This window comes from Aegilops tauschii, chromosome 4, assembly GCF_002575655.3.
Source record: "Aegilops tauschii subsp. strangulata cultivar AL8/78 chromosome 4, Aet v6.0, whole genome shotgun sequence".
Lineage (NCBI taxonomy): Eukaryota > Viridiplantae > Streptophyta > Magnoliopsida > Poales > Poaceae > Aegilops > Aegilops tauschii.
This window is the reverse complement of record NC_053038.3, coordinates 180,525,477-180,540,895: the sequence shown is the minus strand read 5'-3', so window position 1 is coordinate 180,540,895 and position 15,419 is coordinate 180,525,477.

The window sequence follows — 15,419 nt, the reverse complement described above, 5'->3', positions numbered from 1 at the left end:
CTGCATCGTCATCCATACCGTCGATGTCTTCGGAGTCGAAGTCGAGCATGTCGGTTAAATCGTCAACAGTGGCTATTAAGTGGGTGGTGGGTGGGGAGCGAATTTCTTCGTCGTCCGCATCCCATTCTAGCCGGACATAGTTCGGCCAAGGTACTCCTGACAAGGAGAGAGACCTTAATGAATTTAGCACATCGCCAAAAGGCGAGTGCTGAAAGATATCCGCGGAGGTAAACTCCATGATCGGTGCCCAATCGGATTCGATAGGCACAGACGCAGGCGGCTCGGAGCCCGTGGCCGGGGACGAATCCAATGGTTCGGGTGCACGGCTCTCGTAGGAGGTGGAGTCAGTATTCGGCTCTATCGCCCATGAGAGTGCGGCCTCCGTGGCGGGGTCTATCCACCCGTCCTCAGATGGCGCAATTCGTTCCGGATTGAGGGCCGGAGTAGTTGCAGGTGTGATCTCCCGAACACTGTCCAATGGCAGAGTTAAGTCATGCTCGTCGTGATTGTGCGGCGCACCTGACATGGGTTCGAATCCATCGAAGATCAAGTCTCCGCGGGTGTCGGCAGTATAGTTCAAGTTTCCGAACCTGACCTGATGGCCAGGGGCGTAGCTCTCGATCTGCTCCAGATGGCCAAGCAAGTTGGCCCGCAGTACGAAGCCACCGAATACGAAGATCTGCCCGGGGAGGAAAACCTCACTCTGGATCGCATCGTTGCCAATGATCGAAGTAGCCATCAAGCCTTACAGTGACGGCACAGTGGAACTCTCAATGAAAGGACCAATGTCGGTGTCAAAACCGGCGGATCTCGGGTAGGAGGTCCCGAACTGTGCGTCCAAGGCGGATGGTAACAGGAGGCGGGGGACACGATGTTTACCCAGGTTCGGGCCCTCTCGACGGAGGTAATACCCTACTTCCCGCTTGATAGATCTTGATGATATGAGTATTACAAGAGTTGATCTACCACGAGATCTAGAGGCTAAACCCTAGAAGCTAGCCTATGGTATGATTGTTGTTGTCCTATGGACTAAACCCTCCGGTTTATATAGACACCGGAGGGGGCTAGGGTTACACAGAGTCGGTTACAAGGGAGGAGATCTACATATCCGTATTGCCAAGCTTGCCTTCCACGCCAAGGAGAGTCCCATCCGGACACGGGACGAAGTCTTCAATCTTGTATCTTCATAGTCCAACAGTCCGGCTAAAGTATATAGTCCGGCCATCCGAGGACCCCCTAATCCGGGACTCCCTCAGTGCACCCTCCATTTCAAGTATGACGGTGACGCGACCCTCTATGTGAGGGTGTTTGGGGAAGATGGTCGCCGCGCCGGGTGCTGCCTCGAGATCAACGGCGGCGACGAGGTGCTCGGTCTTGGCGATGGTCGTGACGAGGATGAAGGCGAGCCCGCCCCTGGCACTGACCGCGTCTTGTCCGGCTACGGCGGCTCTTCCTCCGACGACAGCTCTAGCAGCAGCGGCTATGACTAGCCGCCATGCCGCTGCGCTCGCTTCCACTGCCGCGCCCCAGTGAAGCGCGAGGAACGGTCCGACTAAGCTCGGGAGAGCGCCATGGTCCTATCCCCGCAAACTGCTGCAGGGGCACGCGTCACTTTTGTTTTATTCTTCTTTTCCTTCCTGCATTGAGAGAGACAAGTATGGGGCCCCGTGGGGGCGTGCAACAGACTATGATTTCCAAATATTTATGCTGTGTTTATGTTTCCATGCCGCGTTGCAACATCCATGTTTTATATAGGCACATAGGAAAAACTTAGCTTGACGGGTTTGAAGTAGTTTCTGCCTCGCAAGGCGCGCGTTTCTCAGTACCTGGTGAGGAGGAACTGCAAAAGTTCGTTAGGAGACCCGAAAATTTGTTAGAGGGCCCGAGCCTTGGTCACCGGCGCCGCTGGCCATGGCCCAGCGCTTCGTATCACGGTACCCGAGGGGCATGGATTAGGAGAGGTGCGCCAGCTTACGAGCTCGAACGAGGGTGCCTCGTGAAAAGCAGAAAAAGGAAAAACGCTCATGAGGGCACCTGTCTAGCCCCCTCGCGAGGTATGCGAGAGAGAGTACAGGCTAAACTGAAGACGAAAACAGAGGCAAAAGGCGACGGAACCAAATCAGCAAAGAACACCAGAAGCAAATTTCAATTAAAGGGGGGCGAGCCAACTACGGAAAGCAAATGAAAAGCCGCGTCCGACACCTAGTCTAGTCTTCATGTCTTCTCACCAGCGCGGAGCTAAGTGCTGCCACTAGGACGTGGGAGGGAGCCCCCGAGGCCCGAGGGCGGCACTCCTGAGACTCCGGGGCGTGTACAGCCCCACTCATTATTACGTGAGAGTGTCATGAGCGGAGACCTTCATAGGCACTGGGCCTTCTTCACAGGCGCTGGGCCTTTCTTCATGGGTAGAACTTCCGGAGGTGCTGGATGTTCCAGGCATTCTGGATGGGTATCCCGTCCTGCGTCTCCAGGCGCGCGGCGCAAGGCCTGGAGACATGGACGACCTAGAACGGGCCCTCCCACATGGGTGAGAGCTTATGCAGCCCTTCCATGGAGAGCACCCGCCTCAGGACGAGGTCACCCACCTCGAGCGTCCTGGAGTGGACGCTGCGACAGTGGTACCGCTGCAGCGCCTGCTGGAATCTTGCCGCCCGCAGTGTAGCTTCACGGCGGCATTCCTTCCCCAGGACGAGGTCCATCCCCCGCGTGGCGTCCTGCTGCGTCTCATCAAATGCCAGGACCCGTGTGGAGCGATGCTTGACCTCGTGAGGGAGAACCGCTTCTGCTCCGTAGACGAGGAAGAATGGGGTCTCTCCCGTTGGCTTGGTGGAGGTGGCGCGGATGGACCACAGCACGGACTAGAGCTAGTCGTGCTAGCCCCTGCCGCAGGCTTCTAGCTTCTTCTTGAAGGTCCTGGTCTTGAGGCCTCTCAGGACCTCAGCGTTGGTGCGTTCGGCTTGACCATTGCTCCGGGGGTGCGCCACCAAAGCATAGCAGATCTGTGTTCCAAGGTTAGCACAGTACGTTCTGAAGAAATAACTGGTGAACTGCGAGCAATTATCGGTGCTGCTGCGGTTGGGGACCCCAAAACGGCTCACGAGACCCTTGATGAACTTGAGCAAAGAGCCAGCTGGGATGGTGCGGACGGCTTCCACCTCCGCCCACTTGGTGAAGTTGTCGATGGCAACGTAGCGGTATCGGTAGCCCCCAGGCGCTCGAGGGAATGGGCCCAGGATATCCAGTCCACAGACTGTGAACGGCCATGAGAGTGGGATGAAAATGGAAATTTTGCAGATGCCACTGGTTTAAAGGTCAACTACAACAAATCAAACCTCATACCAATCAATGTGAGTGATCATAAAATGGAAATTTTGACTGGTACTTTGAACTGCAAGAAGGGCTCATTCCCTTTCACTTACCTGGGCATGCTTCTAGGGACCTTAAAACCAACAGTGGAACAATGTTTGCCTTTAGTGAGCAGAATTTCCAAAAAACTAGTGGGTCTATCTTCTTTCATGACTCTTGCTGGCAGGTTGCTTCTGGTCAAGTCAGTGCCACATTCTCTTATTATATATTTCATGGGCTGCCTCGATGTACCTGTAACCATCAAAAAGTAGCTTAACAAATACTTGAGGCATTATCTTTGGAGGGGACCAGATTTGGAGGACCACAGGCCTGCTATGGTAGCTTGGTCCATTGTTTGTAGACCAAAAATTATGGTGGCCTTGGTGTGATGAACATCTTTGTGCAAAATAAAGCTCTTCTGCTCAAAAACCTTCACAAATTTTACAATAGGGACAATATCCCATGGGTCAACCTCATTTGGGAGGCTTACTATGACAATGGCATCCTGCCAAGGCAAAAATGGGAAGAATCTTTCTGGTAGAAGTTTAATTTGAGGCTCATTGACATCTATAAATCCATGGCAAGATGCACAATTAGTGATGGTAAATCTGCTCTGTTTTGATCTGACCCCTGGCACTCTGCTTGTCTAAATCAACTTTTTCCTCATCTTTACTCCTTTGTAAAACACCGGAACCTTTCAGTGCAAAGGGTATTTCAGTTTGAATACTTGGATGACTTATTTCACCTGCCACTTACTGAGGAAGCTTTCATGGAATTTGAGCTGATGGAGGAGGTTTGTAACACTTGAAGAGGATCTGCATTTAGAGAGCACCTGGACTCATGGAGTTATATGTGGGGAACCAATACTTTTTCTGTGGCCAAAGCTTACAAAATTTTGATAGGAGTCAAAATTGTTCCAGCACAGTTCAACTGGATTTGGAAGAGTTCTTGCCAGCCAAAACACAAGGTCTTCTTTTAGAGGCTTCTGCATGATAGACTCAATACCAGGAATTTTCTCAGGAGGAAAACTTTTCATCTTGACAACTACAATTGTGCTACTCTCAGCTGTCCGCAAGAAGAAACTTTACAACACCTGTTTTGGACTTGTCCTTTTGCTTCTGCTTGTTGGGACATCCTATGTCCCAACAGACAAAGAAAGCTAACCATCATGGAAGCTCTTCCAGACTCAAGGGGTAATCTAGAGCTACCTTTTTCTATGGAGATCATTATCATTGCTTCATGGGCCATTTGGATTATCAGGAATGATAAGATATTCAAAAACATCCCCACCAGCATTGACAGATGGAAATTCATCTTCCTCTCAGAGCTCCACCTGCTCAAATTCAGAATTAAGGAGAAGTTTGCTTCCTCTTTCATTTCCTGGTTGGAAAGTCTTGTCCTGTAATTTATTGTAATTTTCTTTTTGGACTAGTTGGTATAGTTTTTTGTTTCTTTTGGGCTTTCTCAAGCCTTGTATGTTTGTACTCTCCTTGTTTTATTATTAATATAAAAATTTCAGTGGGGTTTTGCCCTACTGTGTATAGTCAAAAAAATGAGAGTGGATGGTCTGGAGGCCCTCAGCTGGCTGATGGATTTGCTTGGCGTTGAATTCGTAGGCCTCGCAGGACTTCACCAGCTCAGCTGCGTTGTTGAGCGCCGTAGGCCAGTAGAATCCGCTGCGGAATGCCTTGCCGACGAGGGTTCGCGACGACCAGTGGTGCCCGCAGTCCCCGCCGTGTATGTCGGCTAGCAGCTCTTTCCCTTATTCCCTGGAGATGCAATGCAGAGAAACGTCATTGGGCCGCTTCCTGTATAACTCACCATCTTGGATGCAGTATGCCGTGGCTTGCCGGGCCACACGCTCCGCGTCCTCCTCCTTCTCCGGTGGCATCCCTTGCATCAGATATTCCTTGAATTCCTTGGTCCAGCATCCCTCCTGGGGCTTGAGTGCCAAGAGTAGACACGCTCCTGAGGTCGGGCCACAGGCTGGGGCTCCCGTGGCAGGTGGCGGTGGGAGCTCCTCCCGAGGCTGCGCTGTCCTTGAAAGCGGTGGTGTTGCCGATGGCTTGAAGAGCTGCTCCTAGAATACGCCAGGCTCTTGGGGCTGTCGCTTGGGATGCCCTTCTGGCGATGTCGTCGGCTTCCTTGTTGGTGCCATGGGGCACGTGCTGCAACTGCAGGCCCAGGAACTGCTTCTCCATCTTGCGCACCTCTGCGAGGTATGCCTCCATGTGTTCGTCCTTCGGCTCATATACCTTGTTGGAGAAGTTGACGAGGAGCTGCGAGTCGCCCCTGATGGTGAGACGCTTCACCCCGAGGGCCACCGCAGCCTTCAGGCTGGCTATGAGGCCTTCGTACTCTGCAATGTTGTTGGAGACCTTCTCGCCCTGCTGGAAGCAGAGCTGCACAGCATAGTAGAGCTTGTCCTGAGTGGGCGAGATGAGCACTGCTCCAGCCCTCGCGCCCTGGCGCGCGAAGGCACCATCAAAATAAATGACCCAGCCGTCGGGCGCCTCACTTCCCGGCGAGAGGGACCGATCCTCGCCTATTTTAAGTGCCGGGTCGTCCGTCCATTCCGCCACGAAATCAGCGAGCGCGGCTCCCTTGATGACCCTGGTGGTGCTGAACTCCAACTGGAATGCCTGCAGCTCGATGTTCCACTCGGCGACCCTCCCGGCGGAGCTGGGGCTCCTGAGTACCCTCTCCAATGGGTAGGCCGAGACGACCTTGATGGGGTGACCTTGAAAGTAATGCCACAACTTACGCGAGGCCACCAAGAGTGCGAGTAAGAGCTTCTGAGGCATGGGGTACCGTGCTGTTGCATCCCGCAACACCGTGCCAACGAAGTATACCGGGTGCTTGACAAGGGCGGGTGCACTGATGAGGCTTGCACCTTCCGGAAGTTGGGGCGCCTCCTGAGGTGGTGGAGCCCCCAACGCCTGATCGCTTGTCGGGGTCCCTGCAGGTCTGGGGCATTGTCCTCCTGAGCTTGATCATCTGTTGCCGCAGCTGCGGCCCTTGCGGGGCCCTCCTGGTGTTGCATCGTCCCTGCTGGGGGTGTGGCTCGGCGTGATGCGACCTTGGCTTGGTGTTCTTCCCGAACCGCCACTAGAGCCGTGCTGGCGGAGTAGGGAGTGGCGGCAAGGTAAAGCACTAGGGGCTCGAGAGGTCGTGGCGCCACCATCACTGGAGGGCTGGTCAGATATCTCTTGAGGTCTTGAAATGCTTGGTTGGCCTCTGGGGTCCACTCGAATGGGCCCTTCTTCTTAATCAGCTTGAAGACGGGTGGGGCGCGCTCTCCCAGCTTGGAAATGAAGCGTCCCAACGCAGTCACCCGTCCAGCAAGCTTCTACATTTCCTTGAGGGTTTGCAGTGGACTCATGTCTTTGATGGCCTTGACCTTCTCTGGGTTGGCCTCGATCCCCCTGTGGGACACAAGGAAGCCCAGTAGCTTGCCAGAAGGGATGCCAAACATGCACTTCTCCGGGTTGAGTCGCAAGTCCACCTGGCGGAGGCTCGCGAAGGTTTCCTCCTGGTCCTGAATCAAAGTTCTCGCCTCCCGAGACTTCACCACGATGTCGTCGACGTAAGCTTCAGCGTTTCTCCCGAGCTGCCGACCCAAGGCGATGTGCATCAGCCGTTGGAAGGCTGTGCCTGTGTTGCGCAGCCCGAACGGCATGCAAATGTAGCAGTACACCCCACACGGGGTCAGGAAGGCTGTCTTCTCCACATCTTCTACCGCCATCTTGATCTGGTGATATCCTGAAAACACGTCCAGGAAGCACAGCAAGTCGCACTCGGCGGTGGAGTCGATGATCTGGTCGATGTGTGGAAGCGGGAACGGATCTTGGGGGCAAGCCTTGTTGAGGTTGGTGAAGTCGACACACATACGCTCCTTCCCGCCTTTCCTTGGCACGACGACGAGGTTTGCCAGCCACTCGGGGTACCGAACCTCGCGAATGACACCCGCAGCCTCCAACTTGTGGGTCTCTTGGACGATGAAAGCTTGCTTCTCCGTGGACTGCCGCCTCGCCCTCTTCTTTACGGGGCGTACGTTGGGGCACATCTTCAGGTGGTGCTCTATCACCCCTCTTGGGACCCCTACCAGCTGATCAGGCTCCCAAGCGAACACTTCCTTGTTTGCGTGCAAGAACTTCACCAGCGCCTCCTCCTGATCAGGCTCGAGGTTGGCACCTACGGTAAAGGTTGCCCCCAAGGACCCGTCCTCCTCGACTGGCACCTGTTTGGTTTCTGCCTTGTCTTCAGTGAACAACTGCTTCTTCTTGGTTGGTGCGGCTCCCTTGTCCTTGGAGGTGTCCGCGTTGGTGGGTTGCGCCATTGCAGCGGTCTTGAGGGCAAGCTTGAGCGTCATCAGGGCTTCCTTGGTGTCCCCAACTACTGTGAGGACACCCTTGCTCCCGGGCAGCGTCATGAGGTTGTAGGCCGGATGGGTCGCCGCCGTGAACTGAGCCAGGGCTGGGTACCCGAGGACGGCGTTGTACGGGAGGCCGATGCGGGCGATGTGGAAGTCGACCAGCTTGGTGCGGTAGTTGTCGCGTGTGCCGAAGGTTACGGGGAGGCGGATCCGCCCCAGGGACGGGGCGGAGCCTCCACCAACTACTGAGAAAGGCTTGCTAGGGCGGAGCCGCTCGAGCGGTACGTGACGAAGGCTGAAGGCCTCGACGGAGAGCACGTTGAGGCCGGCGCCGCCGTCGATGAGCGTCTTGGTGACGGACACGTTGCAGATGGTGGGCATGCAAAGCATTGGGAGCACACCCGAGCCAATGGTGGAGACAGGATGATCGCCCGAGTCGAAGGTGAGGTCGGCCTCCGGTGTGGCCTAGCCCGATGGAGCCCCGGGGCGCTTGGAAGTGGCGCCGATCTGGCGAAGGAACGGCTTGGTGTGACAATCCGAGGGTGGTGCTTGCGAGCCGCCGAGGAGGGCCGCGACCGCGTGAAGCCGGTGCCGCGTAGCGCATAGCAAAGAGACCGCGGAGCTCCTCCCAAGATGCCATCGTGGATCCCGGGAGGTTGAGCAGCCAGGCGCGTGGTGCGCTAGTGAGGGCCATGGGAAGCCACTTGGCCAAGACTTTGTCATCCCCCCAGCCTTAAGGACGGCCTTCTCATATGCCAGCAGGAAAGCCAACGGGTTCGCCGCGTCGTCATAGCGTGGCGACATCTCCGGCTTGAACTTGGGTGGCCACTACACCTGCCGCAAGGCGGGCACAAGGGCTCGGAGCCCCCAGGCGTCACCGTGGGCTCCCGTAGATCCAACCGGAAGAGCGGCGCTAGCCATGGAGAATGGGCGTGAAGATGGTGGAGCGTGAATCAACGGAAGGAAAACTCCGGCGCACCCCTACCTGGCGCGCCAAATGTTGGATCTCGGGTTCCGGCAAAACCCTCAAGGTTCGAACACTAGGGTGCACGCGAATATCTCCCCCTACCAAATCACTCCCTTAACCTCACCGGGATCTCTAAGCTTAGCTCGACGAACTCGCAACATAGGAGACACAAGATTTATACTGGTTCGGGCCACCGTTGTGGTGTAATACCCTACTCCAGTGCGGTGTGGTGGATTGCCTCTTGGGCTGAGAATGAACAGTACAAGGGGAAGAACAGCCTCCTGAGGTGAGGTGTTCTTGTGCTTGGTGAATGTGTGTGGGTGAGGATTACTCAAGATGAGATCTTGTGGGTGAGGATCTGATGGCTCCTACTGTGCTGGCTAGCCCTATTTATAGAGGCCCTGGTCCTCTGCCCAAATATTGAGTGGGAAGGGATGCCACAACGGCCAATTTCAAAGGGGACAGCTAGTACAAGTTATCCTGACAAAAGAGTCTTCGCCTGCCAAAGGCTCTGGTGGTGACGCCGTCTCGGGCTCCTCGATGACCTCCGTCTTGTCGTCCCGCTGGTCTTGGTCTCATTTCCCCAATATGGAAACCTTTGCGTGATGCCTCGGTACTCCTCGCCTGCGCTTGCCTCCTTAGCACCAAAGAGGAAGCAAGGAAACTGTGCGCGCTGGCACCAGCCTGGTGCCCACGTGATCTCGATCGTCATGGCTTCCGTCATGAGAATCTCGCGAGGTTTGCCTCGCCTCGATCTCTCCGCCCCTCGTGAGGCTGCCTGGTGAGGCCGCTCCTGAGGAGGTCCTGTGTCATCCGCCTCACAAGGCTTGGCCCCTCGCGAGGGTCTTGAGTGCTTGTTGGTGAAGATGGGCGGTACGGGCCAGCTCGCAGTGCCATGCCGTGGGCCGCAAGCAGGCAAGTCTGGGGACCCCCGTTCCCAGAACGCCGACAGAAAGTCTCCTCCGGGTCCCGGATGAGGGTTCTTGCCTTACGGGGCAATGTGCATCAGCCACTGGAAGGTCGCCCCGGCGTTGCTTAGCCCGAATGGCATGCAGGTGTTGCAGTATACCCCGCACGGGGTCAAGAAGGCCGACTTCTCCACGTCCTCTACTGCTATCTTGATCTGGTGGTAACCCGAATTTGCGTCTAGGAAACACAGCAGGTCGCACTCGGCGGTGGAGTCGACGATCTGGTCGATGTGCGGAAGCGGGAACGGGTCTTGGGGGCAGGCTTTGTTGAGGTTGGTGAAGTCAACACACATGCGTTACTTCTCGCCTTTCTTGGGCACGGCGACGGGGTTCGCCATCCATTCCGAGTACCGGACCTCGCGAATGATGCCTGCCACTTCTAGTTTGCGAGTTTCCTGGACGATGAAGGACTGCTTCTCCGTGGACTATCGCCGCGCCTTCTTCTTCACAGGGCGCACATTGAGGCACGCCCTTAAGTGAAGGTGGCTCTTGGTCCGAGTCGAGGTTGGAGCCTACGGTGAAGGTGGCTCTTGGTCCGGGTCGAGGTTGGCGCCTATGGTGAAGGTGGCTCCCGAGGATCCATCCTCCTCGACCGGCATTTGCTTCATTTCGGCCCGATCCTGGGTGAACAGCTGCTTCTTTTTCATCGGGGCGGCCCCCTTAGCCCCTGGGACGGCTTCGTCGGTCGGGCGCGTCGCCGCAGTGGCCCTGAAGGCGAGCTTGAGTCCGTCAGGGCCTCCTTGGTGTCTCCAGCCACAGTGAGGACGTCGCGCCTGCCCGGCATCTTAACAAGGTTCTAGGCCGGATGGGCCGCTACCATGAACTGAGCCAGGGCAGGGTACCTGAGGATAGCGTTGTATGGGAGGGCGATGCGGGTGATGTCGAAGTCGATCAGCTCGGCGCGGTAGTTGTCGCGGGTGCCAAAGGTGACAGGGAGGCGTATTTTCCCTAGGGGGCTGGTGGATCCGCTGCCGACCCCGGAGAAAGGCTTGGTGGGGCGGAGCCGGCTGTACGGCACGTGAAGCAAGCCGAAAGCTTCCACGGAGAGCGCGTTGAGGCCTGCTCCACCGTCAATGAGGGTCTTGGTCATGGCGACATTGCAGATGGTGGGTGTGCAGAGCATTGGGAGCGCGCCTGAGCCAGCAGTGGTAGCAGGGTGGTCCCCTGAGTCCAAGGTGGGATCGGCCTTGGGCGCCGCCCATCCCGCAGGGGTTCCCTGCTGCACAGAGGCGGCGCCGATTTGGCGGAAGAACTGCTTGGCATGACGGTCCGAGGGCGGTGCCTGCGAGCCGCCGAGGAGGGCCGTGACGGCGACAGGCACCGGCGCCGCGAAGCGCGCGACGAATAGTCCGCGCAGCTCTTCCCAAGAAGCCACGGAGGATACTGGTAGGTTGAGCAGCCAGGCGCGCGGCGCGCCAGCGAGGGCCATGGGGAACAAGTTGGCCATGACCTTGTCGTCACCTCCAGCCTCTAGAACGGCCTCCTCGTATGCCAGTAGGAAGGCCGACGGATCCGCCACGCCATCATAGCGGGGAGACATCTCCGGCCTGAACTTGTGCGGCCACTGCACCCGCCGTAAGGCGGGGGTGAGGGCCCTGAGCCCCATGGCGCCGTCACGGGCGTCCGTCGGTCCAGTTGGAGGAGCGGCACCGGCCATGGGGGCCGAACGGAGAGGTGAAGCCGGTGGAGCTGCGAAGCTTCGGCGCACCACTACCTGGAGCGCCAAATGTCGGATTCCGGGATCCGGCAAACCCTTGTGGTTCGAAAACTGGGGTGCGAACAAAGATCTCTCTCTCTCCCTAGCTCGCTGTCGCAACGATCTCAAGGCCTAGCTCGTCGAACCTAGAGAACAAGAGACACAATAGTTTATACTGGTTCGGGGCCCTGGTCCTCTTGCCAAATGTTAGGCGGGAAGGGATCCTACAACGGCCAATTTTGAAGGGAGACAACTAGTACAAGCTATCTTGACAAAAGGTGGTCTTCGCCTGCCAAAGGCTCTCGTGGTGACGCCGCCGTGGGCTCCGCGATGACCTCTGTCCTGTCGTCCTGCTGGTCTTGGTCTTGTTGCACTGATATGGAAACCTTTGTCTGATGCCTCGAGACTACTCGCCTGCGCTTGCCCCTTTAGCACCAAAGAGGAAACTGGTACACTGTGCCCGCTGGCGCCTGCCTGACCCTGGTCGTCATGGCTCACATCACCTGAACCTCGCGCGGTTCCCCTTGCATAGATATCTCCGCTCATCGGGAGCTAGCCTGGCGAGGCCACCCCTGAGTTGGTCTTGGTGTCGTCCTCCTCGCGGGGCTTGGCCCCTCGCAAGCGTCTTGAGTGGTTGCTGCTGAAGGTGGGCCGTACCAGGCCGCTGGCTGAGCCACGCCCTAGGCCGCAGGCACACAAGTCAGGGTACCCCCGTTCCAGGACGCCGACAAGGTCAGCAAACCTTGCAGCGCATCTTTGTGCGAACTATGTTTCCTGCACTTTGAATGTGGCCGAGAGCTGGCTTGATGAAACACCTCGCTTCCTTCTTCTTTTTTTACGGGGTACCTCGCTTCCTAGTGATCAGTCTATTGGTTGATCGTCCTAAGAATGCTTATATGTGAATAAAGCTCTCTCATTGTCACACCCTGATTTTCATGCCACAACACTTAAGCTAATAAATCATGTAAAATGTGGTTTGACAAAAACTTTTCAGTGTTTTAAACTTTGCTTGATTGGATTATTGGTTTGCTGGTTGCAAGTGACCTAAAAATCAAATAAATCCTCTAACTCTTATACTCATTCTTCTTGATCCAAAACCTTGCCCAATGATCACGCCATGTGTATAGATCAATATAGTAATATCTTACAAAAATAATTTGGCCAAAAAGTATTTTCTAAAGTTAGTTTTCCAAAAACCCTTGAATTGAGGTCTGCACTGCAAGTACTTGATTTGTGGTGTGAAAAATCTTTCAAAAGGTATATTTGAATCCTATTAGATATAGGACTCCCATAAACCACAAAAATATAATTTTAAAAGTTATTTTCCTATTTTATTTAAAAGCTTTTTCTTAAGGCCAGAAATGGTCTTTAATAGGGAAAAAGTATTTTATTGTTTCGAAAATATTTGACAAAAATCAGGGAAACTCAGTGGACATATATTTTCCATATATAAGAGTTTCAACACATGGTCATGTTCAAAATATTGGACAAAACCTCCCAAAACCATTTCTGCCCATTTCAAGGATTTGAAATATTTCTACAGGAAATATTTTCATAAAATTCCAAGGAAAATCAAGAAAGTCACAAATGCATATTGTGATCACCTTGCAAAGCCTCATCTCAATTAAGGTCACTTTGGCTCACCAAAATGCCCCCAAAACCCTCTCTGACCAGAATCAAATTTGAACAACTTTGCGCGACCAACTTTTTCTCCTTGACCCCAACTTTTGTGAGCATGTTCACATGACCAAATGAGGCCACTACACCAATTGGTGCATCAAGGGGAAGTGATTTGCTCAACTAGATATTGGTAAATGCATTTCTGTTCATTTCTAGGGTTTACAAAAGTTGCATTGGCAACTTTGCCCAAAAGAGCTCAAAATTGGTGGGAGGCCCTAATTATATGTGCCATTTCACCATGTGGAGTCTCATGCCAAATGGAGTTCATCTGCTTACCCAAACAAGCATCAAACACCTTCTGCCACTTTACCAAAATTCCATTTTGACCTCTTCCACTAATCTCCATGGGCTCAACTATGTACCACAGCTGCTCCTGGCCCTCTCCTACCTCTAGTAACTCTCCTCCTTCATCAGCTCAATTATTTGGGGGTAAAACCAACCACTTTCTCTTTGTGTTCACCCATGGCAACACCTCTTCTCTCTCCCATTTCTATATGCAGCACCCCACCTAGTTCCTATCCACTCTAGAGCATCCAAGGAAGCTCCAAGACACAAAGGGACATTTGCATGCTCCAGAGCGTGCTACAGTGCGCCCAGGAACTGTAGCCGCCCTCTGCCCGACGCCTCCGGCAACCTCGGGCCTCCCCAGCACGCCCGACGATGCGCCTTGGCGTCCGAGACACGGCAGCTGGTCCTCCCCCTCCTTTCTCTCTCTCTCCTGCCCCTGCTCGCACGCGCACCATGGCCGCCCGAGAGCTCCAATGAGCACGCTCACACGCGCGATGCTCTGGCCCTTCCCCGCTCTCTCTCTTCTCTCCCCTTGCCCTAGACCAACCCCACGAGCACCCCAGACACGCCCACACGCGCCCCCGTGGCTTGCCGCGACGGCAACAGCCTCGCCGGCGCATGAGCTCATGGTGCACCATTGCCCGCCATGAAAGGACATCCCCGAGCCCTCTCTGGTCTCGGTTCACTCCCTCTTCCGCCCAGCGACCTCCTTGAGCAACCTGCTCCTCCCCCTGCACCTTCCATCTCCTCCTACCACCACACGGCCGCAGCTTCGGCTCGTTCAAATTCGAGCAACACCGAGCTCACCTCCCTCCCATTCCTCCACCCAAAGACTCCCCGTGGTCCGGCGAACCTCCCCACTTCCCCAAATCGTCACGCGGATACTCGAACGCCGAGAGCCATGGATGGCCGACGACCTCCCCCGCCACCGTCAAAGCTGCGGTCACCTCGGGCCCCTCTGACGGCCGTGACCTGCACCAGCGGATGCGCTGCTCCGCGCTGAGATCTCCCATAGGCGGAGCACCGCGGGAGACGGCAGGAGGTAGAGGACGACCGCCCCGCCAGCTGGCAGGGGCCCGCCCGTCAGCGGCAGAGGCGACCGAGCCGGCCCACTAGTCGGGTAAAGTGGAAACGGCTTCGGGCCGATCCGCTTGCCCTGTTGGGTGGCGCCTTCCCGCAGTGCGCCTTCGGCGTCACCTCCTCCCTCGCGCAGCTGAGCCACTGGGCCGAGCCCAGTAGGCCCTGTTTAGCTGGGCTTCGCCCAGTGCGCTTTATAAGGTTGACTCCCTTTCTTCCTATTTCTTTTCATAAATATTGTAAAATTCTTAAATAATTCAAATGGACTCCAAATTTGATGATTCTAATTTCTATAAGTTCATAAATTCATGATCTATCACATGGTGCAATTTGCACATTTTTCCATAAAGATTTTCTTCACAAACATTCAAATCTTGTTTTTTCATTTCTGTGATGAACTTTAGAAAATCACACACAGCCCATTTTTGATCCAAATTCCATTATTCAAATTCCTAGGCACTTCTAAGACCCTACCTAGTTTATGGGCATTTTTTTATGCTTCCACTATGTCATAAAATATTGGTCCATTTATCCATGTATAGCCAACTTTGCAAATTCATAGGAAATTCATTAGAACTCCTAATCCAGTGAAACCAACTCCTAAATTATTCTAAAATCATTCCTTGATAAATGGGTGCCTTTTCTCATTTTTCAAAATAGTTTTTCTTGTACACTTCTTGCAAATCCACAAATCCCTTGATTCCATCATATTGAAATGTTCAAAGATATCCATTGATCAAATCCCAATGAAACCACTTTGGTCATTCCTCATATGACCAAAGGTATCCTAGAAAAGTCCAACTCACATTTTTAGAGCACTTTTATGTTTGCCTTGTTGTGTTGCTTATTGTGCTTGTTTCTGACGTTAGTTGACGAAGTAGACGAAATACTTGGAGCTGGGCTAGACATATTTGAAGACTCTGAAGGATAAGGCAAGCAGCCCTTTGACCATGTCTATGAAACCCTTTTTATGCATGTCATATAACACTTTTATTACTTGCATCGAAGTCATGATGATGAGGT